This window comes from Chironomus tepperi, unplaced genomic scaffold (genome assembly GCF_022539635.2).
Source record: "Chironomus tepperi strain 1889 unplaced genomic scaffold, CSIRO-AGI_Ctep_v1 contig_366, whole genome shotgun sequence".
NCBI lineage: Eukaryota > Metazoa > Arthropoda > Insecta > Diptera > Chironomidae > Chironomus > Chironomus tepperi.
In genome coordinates, this window is record NW_027226488.1 from 31,934 (window position 1) to 46,350 (window position 14,417).

Sequence of the window (14,417 nt, forward strand, 5' to 3'; positions counted from 1 at the left end):
GCTTAGTTTTGCTGAAAAATCCAAAAAACTGATTTTTCAATCTGAACAAATTCAATACATTCACACGTGAAAACGGTGTGAATATAAAAAAAATTTTTAGTAGACCCCCCTACCCCCTAAAAAGGTCAAATCCCAAAAATTTATTGAATCTATCCACAAAAGTGTTGGAATTTCAAATTCTATAATATTCAAGTTCAATTCTCAAAATCATCAATTCTCTCAATTTTGCCCTAATTATCTGAATAAAGGAAAAATTAACATTTTGAGATTCGAACCTCGTCAAAGAACCTAAAAAATTTCAACTTTTTGTATGAAATCACATATACTTCACAAATGAAAAATTCCTATCCCATATAAGTATAAATGTCATTTTTGTCAATCACCAAATTAATCTGTAGATGCATATAACGGGTTGAGAGGTATTAAGTCTACCGGTGATGACAAACCTAGGACGGAAGTGTAGGTGGTTAGCGACATTTCGGGATGTGTGAGTAGGAATCAAATTGCTTGAATGCCTTCTGGAATTAGCCGAATGTCTACATTTTCTACTAAATCTCATCGGAAGCCATTTAAGGGATTACTCCTTGTCTCACACGAAATGATGATAATAGGAACATTAACACTTGGACTTTTCTCCGATTTAATCACCTGCTCGGCCTGTTATGGTGCGGGATGTGTCATGAATAGAAACAATTTCTGAGGGGCACATTCTTTTTGGAATTTTTTTTAAATTTTGTAACGGTTTTTAAATTTTTGAAAATAGTACAAGACTTAAAGATTCATATTGCAGTTCTGCAGCTCTCAAAATCAATTAGTAGATGCATTTCTACCACGCTTGATGATTTATGTTGCATTAATCTGGGTGAAGTTACCCTCATTTGATATTTGGGGGTTCGGATCTCAATTGAGTGTTTCATTTCTCCGGATGACCAGACAAATGTGTATTAAGGACGTTCCCGAGTCTCGCTTATTTGAGAGTGATGATTAAAAGGAATTTACTTATTATGCATTATTTGGTGGCGCTATGTAACATGGTCGCATGCTGAGGTTTTGTGCGGGAGTTTCTTCTGGGACGCATCGCTGAAATAAGCGAACGGTCGCAGTTGATCCTTCTTTTTGCTGATTTTTTTTTTACATTTTTAGTGCATTTTTTGAAATTTTTTGAATGTTCGGTAGTTTGGTCGTTTGGTCTTACTGGATCTTGGTTTTTAAGTCTGGAAGTGACCTGGATCTTAACGGATCTCGTTTTGAGGGCCGGGATGTGAACTGGATCCTACTGAAAGTGACTTATTAATCAATTACTGATCGCTGGGACAAAAAAGCACTTAAGTCCCTCTAGTAGTAACTTTTTGAATCTTTTGTGTTATTTTTTGATTAGTTCTGCTTAAGAAGCTCGATTCTTGTGACTAAACCCGAATATATAATGTAGGGTTTGCTTATAGCAACGGCTTTGCGATCGAGGATCTGTTGACTAGACCTAAGCATGCAAAAGAATTTGGTTTATTATTGGATCTTCTTCTTCTTTGCTGGCCATACAGATCAAGTGTGATCCATGACCTCTCTCAGTCGCTCTTAAAGCTTCCTCTATCCCTGGCTACCGCTTGCCAATTACCAATTCCAAGTGTGACACTATCTCTATCGACAGCTTCTTTATTTTTGGATCATGAGACTTGAAAGTCTATTTTAGGAACAATGTCATAGACAGAGACAATATTGCATTTGGGATTAGAAATTTGCAAGCGGAAGCTGACTATGAAGCCAGTTTGAGGCGGCATCTGATGGACGCCATGGATTACAATTAAGAAGCAATCAAACCCATATGTCCACTCATTTTACCTTCCTAATTAACCACAACTACCCAACAATAAATCACACAAATTTCATGTCCAAATCTTGACAAAAGTAATCAAAATTTATAACACAAATTATCACAATTAGCACTACTAATAATAAGGCAAACATATGTCAAGAAGTCAATCATTCAATTTGTGTCCTTAAACAATTCAAAACTTATTAGTCAACCGCAACACTTAAAATAAATCTAGGCATATGCAAAGCATATTAATTTCCATAAAACATGCAACATTAATCTGCTGAAATAAATCTTTTGTCCACATGTTATTAAAAAAATTGACAACAAAAAAAGACCATTTACGTGATTCAGTTCTGTTATGTCCAAAACAGCTCAAGGTGTGCGTAATTTTGTAAAGGATTGACAGTCGTCGTTCAATTTGATAAATATGTTTGTTGTTGTTGTTGGCGTCTACACTTGATGAACTTCAATATCCAAAATGGATTTGAATGAAAAAGGAAAAGGAATTAAAAGAAGCAGCAACATCAGCAGCACAAAAAAAATTTCATTTCATTTCATTGTCTGACGATGGACATCATCAAATGTTTTTTAATGAAATTTTGCGATTGTTTTTATTTTTTTTTTGTTCCTGACTCGCTGTATATCCATCTCAATTTGCTTTTAATGGTAAAAAGATTTTACAGCTCGAGGATATTATTTGTCATATAGATAATATTACAAAGTATTACAGAAACGTAACAGAAGTAAATTCATCATCGCAACATGCTTTTTGCATCTCTTAGTAAGATACCTGATAGCTTTATATTTACAAATTTTTTTTTTTTTGTCTTCGTCATGATGGATTTCACATTTTTTAGCGTATCTTGTTGAGGGAATTTGAGTAGACGGTGGAGGTTGAGTGTCGTTATGACTGCATGTCAGTAGATTTACTTGCTACTTACTTATTATGATGGTTGTACAGATCAATTGTGATGCATGTTCTCTCTGAGATGTCGCATGAACCTGGTTCCATCACTGGCTACTGTTTGACAATTTCTTCAAATCTCTTGCAGACAATGTTCATGCTCTAATGGACTTACTCTATTTGAATAAATTTGTTGAGCATGTTGGCGATTGTGTTCTCAGCTTTCTCAGCTTTACCCGCTCTTGAGAGCACCTCCTCTACTGGAAAAGGAATGCAAGGTTGTCTCTATCAACAGCATCCTCACATGAGATTTTTAGTCGATATTCGCGATTTTTTTGATCATCAAAAATAGGAAGCATAAACGGATGGCGGGCTCGCTAGGCTAAAAATTAACCTGTTCCAATAGTGCCGCGTCACTAGATCAGATTGGTATAGCCAGGAATGGACCACCGAGAGGTGGAAGTAGGTACTTGGGTAGGAAAGGCTGAAGGACGTTGGACACCTGTATTGCGCGTCACTACCATTTGCAAACCCAAGTCCGAAAATTTCCTGGATTGGATAATGTTGATAATGATGCTACAGTTCTCAATATCCCGAATTGGCGGAAGTTATCGACAGATTGAGCTGTGTACAGACGTTAGTGTGAACCCCAGCCAAAGAAATGCGAAAGTAAGTATTAACTCATTGAGGGTGGTTTGGAAGTTAAACATGCAGATTCCAAAAATTAGGTTGAGATATTGAGCGTCTTATCGAAAATTGCCAATAAATTATCACATACCATAAGATGCAGCACAATTCCTTGTTACTTTTCGTAAAAAATCACCTAAATTCACAAGTTCAACTCCTTCTTTTTTGATTTTTCACCTGACTCAATTCAACATCTCATAAATGCGCAATAATCAGCCCATCATACATCAACCAACTTAAAAGCAATTCTTCAAACTGCTACTGTTGCTGCTAACGACATGTGAAAGTTGAACTGTCTGAGCATTCTTTTTTTATCATACGTAAATCTGGTGTAAATAACATTTTTTTTTTGTTCTGCTCATTCTTCCACGATTTTTGTTTTTACTACTAATGAATATGAATAGGATGAAGGATGACAACGTAAGGGATACAACAAGCACATTGGATATTTTTATGCATGACATTTATTTAGTTTCAATTCTTTTACTTCCTCGTTTTCCTATTAAAAAATATTAAACTATGAATATAGTCGAGAGGCTTTTTAATTTTTAGGGAGAGGAAGCATGTTGTCCCCTGTCATGAAATACAGGCAGTGCTGGAACAGAAGTTACGTTTTGTTTGGGAATATTTGTCGTATCCTAGCTACGACGCTGCATTTCAACCCTCAATTTTAAAATTTTTGTTATTTTTTGGGTTCTCAGATGTGAGTTGCTGTCTCACGATATGTTAAGCTAGATATGAAGTCAATCTGACAATTCTAAAAATGCTGCTTTTTTGTGTATGTAAATAAAAAAAACTTGAAATTACACAAAAAAATAGGAAGACTATTGACCTTGAATTGTAATTTATTTGTTGGATTTTTTTCAAGTATCATGTATGCTTTATTATGTACTTTGTAATTTATTTTGAATAATATTAAGGATTATTTGAGGAATTTCATACTGACATTTTTATAAATATACATATTGTTTTGGTAGTTTAAAAAAAGAAGGAATGTGAGGATTGAGGGGGAATTTTAAAGATTTTTTTGGGTTTAAAGAATTAAAGTTTTGATTTAGTTAAAGCAACAGAAGTAAGACTACAAATATTCTGGTAAAAAATATATTTTTTAACAAAAAATATTCAAAATATATCCAAAGGATGTTACTTACACATGGAAATACGTAGTCAATAATATATTTGAGAATCGAACTCTTGATTATCATAAATTAATTATGATATTTTTTAACTGTTGTTTGGTTCAATGAACAATATTCGGATTTGAAGTTTGAATCTTTGTTCAATTTAAAATAAATAATCTATATTATAAACACCCAATTCCTTTGCTGATACAAGAACGGAAGCCATGTGAAGCCGAAAATTGAGGGGTATCAGGGGGAATGGGGGTGTAATGTGATGCCACGTGAAGCTATGTGAAGCTGAAAATTCTGAAGATAGGCACCATGGGTGCTCCCAATACTCACGTTTATTATGATTCTAAAAAAATTCTAAATTTTGACTAGCAAACAAATCAACGTCCTAGAACATCAGTAGTTTACTTATAACATAACACTCTCAGGAAGAGGATAGGGTAGGGGGTGGTTTAAGGGTCTTAAAATTTTGTTACGCCTCAAAAAATGACAATTTAATTCTATGGAAATTTTACAGGGGCATAGCAAGAAATAAAGAATGCTGCATTCTTTGTACATGTTGATTTCAGGAATGGTCGGTTGTAAGCCCTACCATCCCTAGCCTGATTATGGGACTGCCACCCTTCAGATAAGGTGGTTTGGATAGGCTTTTACTCTATCCTTTAATGTACATATCCCGGCACTTAGCTCGGTCGCTAGCTGTGTATTTAGCAATATCAGGTAATACCACGAGAAGGTATACACTTGACGTTTGTTTAGCTTCGGAGTCAGACTTCGGCTTCCCCAATTCCCCCTAGAAATCCAGAAAATGAAGACTTTTGACCATAAACCCTGTCATAGGGACAGTCATAAGCTTCAAGTGCTCATTCTATTTGCCATTGAATTCAAACTTTTGTCCAAGAAATTGGGAAAAGTTACTATTTTTAAAATTTTGTAATGGATGTCCATATCTTGCTTCAAACTCTAATTTTTAATCAGAATCCAAACTTAAGCATATTCTGGTCCTTCATCTAATAATTGTATTAAAAGCAATCTTAATAGCTAGCAAATTATTAACTAAGCTGTTTACTTTATTGTCCATAAATTCATGCATCCAGGAAGTTTATAGAACCTCACAACTGCTCCACCTTAACAACCTCCCAAAATAAAAGCTAATTAAATCGATTGCATCAAGTGACAAAATCTGAAAACCTCGAAGAATAAAAAATCGACAATCTCAAAGCACCTGAGTCGTATTTCCTATTCAATTAAAAATTCAGCTCTAAATAGACGGCAATGAAAATATAAAATAATTAAACCGTCTTTCAGTCAGTCAATGTCTAAAAATAGAAGAAAATGCAATTACAAGGGATAAAAATCTATTCATTGAAGAATGAAAATGAAGAGATAATAAAATTTTCGAGGCTTTATTCATTAATCTTCCAATAATGACTTCATTTACTCTTGCTTTTGTAGTCATTATAATAATTTTTCCATAGCTGGAATGGGTGCAAAAAAAAGTAAAATTTTCTAATTTAAATTTTAATCCTTCACGCGAAGCCTTTGAAAGGTGGGACACATAGAGAGGCAGAAAGAGACTTTTTTTTGTTGCTGTTGTTGTTTGTAAAAAATCCAAGTGACAAAAATTATCCTCCAAATCATTTATTTCTCAACAATATCGCGACATAAAATAAAGGCACAAACTAGTGTGGATGTGTTGACTTGTGAACGACGGAGGCGCATTTTATGGGTATGGGACTTCGTGTAGAAACGCATATAGAATAAAAAGTCATGATTAAGGAACTCAATTCTGCCATAAAACATCCAAAAATATTAAAAAGGATGAAAAAGAATCAAAAAAGTACGAAAAAAAAAATTGGAAAATTTTGAGATTTGAACCCACAACTTTGAAGAATTTTTAAGATAATACAAATATAAATTACAAAAAAATGAGCAAAATCTCCATCAAAAAGGCTCAAACTTAAGGACCAGTTCGAAAGCGAACAGACAGTCAGACTGACAAACTGTAGACATTACCGTCACTTCCATTCAGCAAAAATCCACAATAAAATCCAAAATAAGCGCATTTTCCATCACAGTTTTCTCTATTTGCCTGTCGACTTTTCATATTATTAATTACTTTCATTTTCCATGTTGAGATGCAAAACAGAACAGGGAATAGCAAACACAACAGCATAGATGTTAAATCCTCATATAATAATTAATTTCGTGGGAGTTCGTATTATGTGATACGACACACAGCGAGACAGAAAAGTTTTATAATCTATACAATGTCGCAGCTAATAAATTGAACGCATCGTTAACAAACATATATACATAAGGTGGATTATTACATTTTAATCTCCCTTACAATTCAACTTTTTTTTTTATTATTTTTCGGGAGAATGAAGAAGTAAAGAAAAGGAATTATCAGGAGGTAATTTTGTATATTGTCTCACTATGCATCTCCATCCAGTCATGTAAATGGTTTTTGTGTGTTTATATAAAAAAAGTGCTTCGATCCCTTGCGGATGAATTTGGGTTGTTTTTTGGGTAATTAGATGAATTTTGTATGACATTTCTGAGCAGACTAGGCCCATGAGTATACTCACAAAAATGAGCATGTTCAATTCTATTGATTGAGTATACTCATGAGGACACTCATTTAGGTGTGTATGCTCATTGTTCCTTATGGATTACGGAAATTCTTGATTTAAACAGGCTCTTGAGTTGATAAAACTACGTTAGAACTAGGCATGAACTGACATTAGCATGCCAAACATAAATTGTTGTAACATATTTTTGCCGACTTAGAGCTGCTTTTATGTCCAACTTGAAAACATGACATTTATGAAATTTACCAAGACACTTCAAGTTAATTACTACTAGACTCAGAAATGACAGAAATGAAAAGTAACTAAAGGTTCTTAAGACCGAGACCGAGACCTCTAAAAGCGAGATTTGTCTAAACCGAGACTTCGAAGTATGTGGTCTCAGTACCGAGCGCGGTCTCTCGATCTTGGTTTCAAAAATTCGTCAAAATCGAGACTTATGGAAACCTTATTCGCAACATGTTCTACTTAAGATTAGGCCAGAGTTGTGAAACGGCCTCTCTCGGTCGCCAACATCGACCATCACAATTCTAGATTAGGTTCGAATTGATTCGATTAAATCGAATCACAGATCTCCACACAGATCTATTGCAACTTCTGAAGTTTGCTGCTATTTAGCTTACATTACAAACTTGGTGACTGAGGGGTTGTTTCGGATCAAATAAACATTAATTGCATTAATTCAGGGTCTCTAAAATTGTTTCTAAAAATCCTAGAAAATTGAAGTATACTGTCCAAAAAGAGAGAATTTGACAACCCAAATATTCAATTCTTGATATGTCCCTGCTGGCTTCCATTCTGAGTGGAATGTACCAAACTGTCTACTTAGTCAAATCTGAATAGTTTTGTGTACCAAAAGCTATCAAAGTCAATGCCTTGAAAACCAAAATAAACTCAGCCTCTTCAAAAACTACCTCAAAAAAATCCACCGCAAGGGTAATTTCTCTGTTTTACTTACATTACATTCGTGAAATAAGTATTCATGTCTACACGCATGTAAATGACATTTTTGTTTTACACGCTGTTGATTTTAATTCTTTAGGCAAGCAACGACTGAATAGGAATGGAAAAACAATCACTAAACGTCGTAACTACTAAACGTATATGCATCATTCCCTCCCTCCTATAATGTGCGTACTATCTGTACTTATTTGTTATATAATTACTAAAATTTCATCAACAATGTAAATTAGTTAAAATATTATTATCAGCACGATATGAGTGGAAAGACATAAGAGAGAGTATGTCTAAATATTAATATGACAATCATGATGATGATGATGGGTTAGTGACTGATTTACCATACACAAAAGATACAATAGATATATACCAGAGTGTGGTCGTCTCAAATTCGAGTTTTTCGATATTAGATTGTCGAAAAATTCGAACTTGAGATGGCCACACTCTGGTTTTCGATATTAGATAACTTTTCGATATTAGATTGTCGAAAAATTCGAACTCAACTTATTTTAAAATTAAAATTTACGTTACGAAAAATAACGGTCAAAAATAATTTGAATTTTTAAGGCAATATTTTTTTGAAAAAAATTAACGGTCATTTTTGAGGATGCCATATTCTGGCATATAGTAAGACTGTTGCATAATCAAATATATTAAGGTAGCGTATACAGAACTGATGACAAATAAATAAAATTGAATGGCAAATGACGATGAGGGGATGGGGGAGATGGGGTGAAGTGGGGTAGGTGTGAGGAATAGAGGAGGTGGAGGTAAAAAGGATTAAATTTCCTGCCAAGAAATTGAAAATGGAAAATTAATGAATTGAAGCGTAATGTTGGTTCAATTAAGTGAAAACCAAATAGGCAGGCATGTAAATTAAATGTAAACATTTTGACAGTAAAACTCTTGCCATTTCCACATGACAAATTTATGTTTCAATAAATTTTCATAATAACTTATATTTATTATTTGTCGTACTGCATTGTTGTGCAAATGTAATGTGAAACTTTAAGAAAATTGTGACAATTTCATGATGGGTAAAGTGAGTAGAGGAACTGAAATTTTAGACACAAAATGTTTGTGTTTGTAGCAAGTTTTGACAGGTTCAGCAGAATGTTGATATTTTTTTTTAAATTTTAAAGTTTTTGATGTGATTGACAGCGATACCCTGATGATGGTGTTGAATGTTATGGTGTTGTCAAGTTGCTGCAATATGGACTGTTGTGAGTTAGTCCTTTTGCTACGTATTAAAGTATTAAATGTCCAAAAATAGTTGAATCTCATGCAATTTCTAGCAAGCACTTCAAGCCGATCTTGCGGAGTTAGGAAAAAGATAAACAATCCGAGTGTTCAAATATACATTATAACTAATTGACGGCAAGCTAATGTCCAGGTGATGACTAATTCAAACGTAGTTTTGTCCACTCGGACCTGTTATGATCGTTTGTCTTGTTCAATTGTAATTGGATACCAATACTGAAAATATGAAGAACGAGATATCTGAAGTGTTCGTCAAAGTCAAGGAGAAATCGGGTACAATTACTGTTACATAGCACAGCCCGACCAGTTACATATTAAATTGGGGATGCACTGTCTGTAAGCAGGTTTGTTCGCCAAATTTTGACTTTTTAAAACAGCTTCATGTCTTAATTTGAGGATAATATCAAGATAATATCCATATTTATAAAGAAGCGCTGGTCCACATTTCCTGTGTTTCAAATTCACAGACCCACAGTTTTCGGCTGTATTTTGAAGTCTGGCCTCGCCTAGAGGGCTACATTTTTAGACGAACCCTTCATCAAATTACCCCAAAAAAAAGTCCTGTCCTACACCCGCGTGGACGATATTAACAATTAATTACAAAAGTTGTACTTGACATACCCGAGCAGGCAAAGAGCGTACTCTCAAGAACAGAGAAAGATGAAAGCAACACTTAGAGCAAGCTAAGCTATTATGTTTAAGGTGAGCCAGCTCTTGAGAGTATGCTCATTGCCTGAGAGGGATAGCAACGCTCTGAATTGTAGTATCAGTCATTTATAGCTAGTGAAACTATTTATTCATATACTTTAAAAATTCACTAAATATTTGACAAGTTTTGATTCTTAATTAATCTTCTGTAGCCTTAATTTTGGCATTTTGTAAAAAAAGTTTCAATTTGTTGTCCATGATTGTCAATTGATCCCCTGGTTGTCCATTATTTCATCCTATATTCATTACTAATGTAAATCTCATTAAAATCTTGTGATCAATTTCAAAGTCCCCAAGAATTCTTCTTCAATTCCATCAAACAACTAACTTCCCTTTAAATTTACCAAAGTGACTGTTAGATCCGCTTCATCAAACCCGAACTAATCCAACAAAACATCCCAAAAACGCATTAAACCCCCATTCACAACACCTACGTTCAATTTAACACTTTCCTTCAAACAAACAAACAAAAAAAAATCATCTTCAACACCTGAACAATCCAAAACTTAATTCATACCACTCCGATAAAATCCATCAACCCCTGTTGCAAAGACATACAACAAAAGGCATCTCCAGTTCATGCATCATTGAAACACAATGTAATGTTTAGAATCCATCTCATCATAGCTATAGCTAAAGGAATGTTTCACATAAGATTCAAATGTTCTAAAGCAGACACACTTGACTATATGAGACAATGTATGCTTCACATCCAACTGAATCAATTGCTTAACTTCCCCCATCCTATGTTGTATTTACTTGATTGTTAGTAAGAAGCATAAAATGTATACAAAATGTATGAGCATTTCCCACAATGTCCAGCAATTAAGTAAAGAGACTTCATAAATTATTGAATTTTACCTTTTCTGTTGGCAACAATTAGAGATAACAGAAACAAAGTATTGTCTTCTGTTTTTTGCCAATTTCATTTGTTCTGCTTCATAAAATTGTTTTTTTTTGTGCTTCTTTTTTGTGTGACTTGCTTGAAAGGGTGGTGTTGGATGAATTTGGTCTGGCAGTCCAGTAGCTAGTTTGTCATTGTGAAATTTATTTGCTTTGCTGATTCCTGAGACTTTCTAGAGCAGTGGTGAGCAACCATTAATTCCTCGCGACATGGCTTGGTGGAAGGCCATGACCAAAACCGCACACTGTATTCGTTTCATGGAGTTAGTGTGCCGCAACACACAGGATGTCTATCACTAGTATAGAGGACTGATAATGGATTAATGTTTTTGATCGTTAATTTTCAATTTTTTAATACTTCGTTCTAATTATCAATACCGTTTGGGGAATTGGGGAGGCTGTTGATCTGACTCGGTGGCTGACCTAACGTCTTAACGTCAATAAATAGACTAAAAGCCTATTCAAACTCCTCGCTTGTAGCTACAGGCTATAGACCCATAATCAGGCTAAATATGATAGGTTCACGACCTGCTGTATATTCGTAACTTAACTATACAAAATATAAAATGAGGATGGTAGGACTGGATTAACAATGACGACCTAGTGCGATGATTCTCAATACCAAAAATGGTATTTCCAGTCCTATTTACCTTAATTTACTTTCTTTGTACAAGTTGATATCGGAAATGGTCGGTCGTAAGCTTTACCATTTCTAGTTTGATTATAGGACTGCCACCCTACTTCCCACATTTCAAACAAGGTGGTTTGAATAGGCTTTTACTCTATCCCTTGCTCTATTCTTTAATGTACTTATTCCGGTACATAGCTCTTCATGTAGCTAAAGTGCCCAATATGTATTTCATTGATATTCCTTAGGATCTTTAATACAAAACATATGGATCATTTTATTTGCATGGGTCAGTCCCTATCAGTGTATTTGACGACATAAGAGAATACCACTAGAGGACGCTATAGTCCTTAATATCCCAAACTGGTTTCGAAGGATAAAGCTGTCTTCAGACATTCCCTACGCCGTAGTATTAGAAGTAAGTAAAGTAAGAGAATATCACAAGAAGTTCTGTCATTTGGTCACCTTGACGCCAGACTTTGTCTTCGCCAATTCACCAAAAATGCGCTTCCTTCATCCACAACCAACCTCATCTTCATCAATTTCTTGTTGTTTCCTGTCTTTTTCTTCTCTTCTTTCTCCTAATTGATCTTTTTATTACAGTCTTCATTATAGACTATCGATTCTTACGTCTTATGGGAGAATTTCTTCTCATCAAGGACTTTACAGAACTTTACTCATATGTTATTCATGTTCTGACTTGATTTCACAAGAAATTGAAAGAAATTAAAAAAAAAAATCTTTTTTGACCTGCTTTAAAGGAACAGAATTTGATATTTTTTTGTCTGGATCGTACAAAAGTAGCAGGTCCGTGTTAAATAGAAATAAAAGGAACAGCAAAACTTTGTCCATGCTTGTTTGTGCAGAGTTTAATTCTATAGATGAACTGAATGTTTTATTCTGGTCTATATTGTCTGAATTGTTGACTTTTTTCTTGTGGCACACAAAAATTATTGTCAAATTCAAAAGATTCTGAAAATATAAAGCAATAAAGGTTGAGAAATTGTTTGCTTTTTCGATGACAACAGATGTTGGGAACTATTGTAAAAAAAAATTTTGGCGGTTATTTGTTTATTTATTGGGTAAGTTTGTGATAAATGGTTTGTTATAGGTATTGAATTGATCATTTATGACGTCCAGACTTATAGGTGGTTGAGTAAGTATAATGTACAGCATAATATAAAATTATATGACGTTGTATACTCCAATTTGATTGTGTTTAGTGACTGAGTAAGGGTTTTTGGCTTCCGGGGTCAAGTTGACACTCTACTAATTCAAACTATAATAGCACCATAATAGGTCATTTCTCTGCTAAGCTTAAAACACTTGTTAAGGGGCCGTTTACTTATTACGATCGCTTTTTTTTGGGGGGGGAGGGGTGATCTATAAATTCGTTTTTTTTTTGCGTAACGTAATAAGTGAACGACTTCTTACGCAAAAGCATATAGTACTTAATTACGGCAAGCAAAGAAGTTTCAATCCAGTCCTTACCCAAACTCTCACCGTAATACAGTAATACGACAAAAGAGTAAGAGGTTTAAGATCCATCGTTATTCCTGTAACCCAGATTTTAGATTTTTTTAGGAGGTCCCCACAATTTTCCCAAATACAAGCGAACATGCATTCGAATATTCAGTTCCACTTCACGTTTAATAACTAAAATTATAAAACCACAATTTTTCTTACAAATATTCCACAATTTTTTAAAAACAACAAATTACAAGACATCAATAAAAATTCATAAAAGCCACAATTCCATTAATAATCGAACATTCTCGATAATCACTTAAAGATCTTATAAAATAAAGCTACAAGCTTTAAATGAAGAACTAGAAGAAAACATGTTTATCATACTTTGATTGATACTCATTTTCTTATCTATGTCAGCATGCCAAAACACATTCATCAATCATTCAGGGGATGTAGCTCAGCTGGTAGAGCGTTAGCTTTGCATGTTAAAGGTCCCGAGTTCAATCCTCGGCATCTCCACTTTTTTGCAACTTTTTTTTTGCTTTTTTGAAGAGTTTTTCAATTTTGTGAATTTTTTGGACATTTTTTGATATGATTTTAGGTTTTTTTAAATTTTTGAAATGGGGACGATTCGTAAATGACGTAGATGACATAAATGTGAATTTTTAGTTCTCTTTCTTCTTGAATTTTGAAAAAATAAATAATTTTTTTAATGGTCTAGTCTACTCAATATTTAAAGTATTACAGTTAGCCTTTAAAACTGTTTTATGTTTTATTTGATGCGTGTTGCGTTTAGTAGGTCAATAGTATTAATTCAGTATACTTCAATTTTTACATTATTTACACCTGATCGAAATGTACATGAATAAAATTGAACAATTCTGTTTGTACAAAGCAGTAACCTGACTTACTTACTTCGCTGGCCGTACCGATCATATGTGATCCATACTAATTTATATACTGGAATCATGCTCCAACTTGGAGCCTAGGTTGCTACAAAATATGCTTTCCATCTGACTCTATTGCTGACTGTGGCACAAAGCTTCTACAAATTCTCAGTTATGACATCTAACTGGCATTCCTTCATTGCTGTCCTACAACATGTGATCCATGGCATCTCTCAATTACTTCCTTCTTCAGTTCCTTGGCTGATACTCCCGGAAATCCATTGTCGCGTTTACAGAACGTCTGTTGATAGCTCTATCTTTCGAATATCTCAGTTAACGTCTAAAGGTGACTCTACGACTAGTTTCCTTTTGTCAATTACAAACACCAAATGCATTTCTGACTCTACATGTCAACATCAGTCATCGTGCTCCTTTGCCATCTACAAAATCAGAGTAAATCAGTACAAGAAATTAAA

General features: G+C 34.2%; 1 non-coding gene across 1 annotated transcript; it reads left to right on the forward strand.

The window, feature by feature from the left end:
* The first annotated feature begins 13,500 nt into the window (after positions 1 to 13,500).
* TRNAA-UGC (transfer RNA alanine (anticodon UGC)) lies at positions 13,501 to 13,573 on the forward strand. Its single transcript has one exon. It is a non-coding gene; the product is annotated as a tRNA-Ala (tRNA).
* Positions 13,574 to 14,417: the final 844 nt, after the last annotated feature.